Source organism: Gigantopelta aegis, chromosome 9 (assembly GCF_016097555.1).
Source record: "Gigantopelta aegis isolate Gae_Host chromosome 9, Gae_host_genome, whole genome shotgun sequence".
NCBI classification, from domain to species: Eukaryota; Metazoa; Mollusca; class Gastropoda; order Neomphalida; family Peltospiridae; genus Gigantopelta; species Gigantopelta aegis.
Window position 1 is genome coordinate 37,739,920 of NC_054707.1, and position 1,671 is coordinate 37,741,590.

Consider the following 1,671-nt stretch of genomic DNA (forward strand, 5'->3'; position numbering starts at 1 on the left):
CGGTACAATTTTGATGACGGGTCACACTTACTCGGACCTAAAAGTGGGAAATTAACGTGGGACCCTGCATTTTTGAGGTGGGACAAAAGAGTATGTAGCAATTAACAACTGTACACTTTATAGAATTATCATTAATTTGCATATAGATAATGGCATTAAAATAATACTCGGTAAAATTATTCGGTGAACGATTAGGTATAAACACCGACAAAACAATGACACAATTTTTACACTAATAGTTGTAATAACAGCTAAAACTGGCTGTAATTAATTCCAGTTTATAAACTGGGATAATAAGGCCAAGTAAAAAAAATTGTTTGGTTCCTGTTACATGCCAAAAACAAATAGGGTAGGTAGGTAGGGAAAACTTTTATTTTTTTAATTTTTTTTTTCCCCCCATTTTCGAGCTAATATTTCCTGAATAGTATAGCAGATTAATATATTAAAAGCTCTTTCTTTGTGTTACAGTGCAACTGACAATACATACTCTAATGAGAATCATTAATTATTTTCTATAAAAAAAACCCATGTCGTAACCTAGTCAAACCACAATCGGTATTAATGTAAACACCACCCAAGTCTAATACTACACGGTAAGGTTATAAACTACGATAACACTAAAATAACACTATAATTTGTTCATTGGAAAAAAGTTTTAATATCAAAGGTCTGATCCACAACATGGTTACACCCCCTCACAACTACAGCAACAACACTGATCTTCCCGGCCTATTTCATTGCCAGTATTGCAGTAACAAAATGTACATCATGAACACAACGAAGATGTCAATAAAAATTAACAAAATAAGTTAACAAAAAGATCTCCATACTAATTATCCTCATAGCAGAGATATCAAAAGAAAACAACTATTTTCAGGAAAACAGTTTCCCTTTTGGTCGTCCATAAGGACACTGCACAGTATCTTTGCACTGTTGACAAAGAGGTAAAACAGGTTTGTATTTTTGCTTTTAAAGGTCTGATCCACAACATGGTTACACCCCCTCACAACTACAGCACTGCAGACGCTATTAAATGTGAAAAGAGTTGTCATTTCTTAAGGTTTTGGGTACTACCAGTTCATTTCAAATGCCATGGATATCATATTTAATAATAAATACAGGGGTTATTTGTCAAACAAATGCAAAATATTGATAGAGTTGATGTCTAAATATTTAATTTAAGTAATCTTTTCAGCATAATCGGCTATTTTTATGTTTACTCTTTATGTTTAACATTGAATCGTAACTCGGTATTTCTAGAAGTTCGATTACGTTTTAGGGAATTCCCCTACCAAAATAGACTGGACATTTGTATCATTCTGCTTTTTAACAGTAAACTAGCGTAACATTTTGAAGATTGGATTCACAAGTTCCGAGTAGTTCCGAATGAGTACGAGAACACGTCCGAGAGCATGTGGTGTCAATGGCGTCTTCCATTTACAGAGTAGAATGTCAAAAATGTGCTCATTCAAATCAAATAATATTACACATGTATTTAAATCAATTTCAAATGAAACGACATTCAAGGAATCGGAACACCTCGTCACATTCCGCTACGCTTATATTTCGTGGAAATGTACGAGAGGTTCCGAATGGCTCTCGGAAGCTTTTCATTTGGAACTCTTCGGAAGTAAAACTGCGCGAAGTGGTCCGGGTCTTCTGGTAACGAGA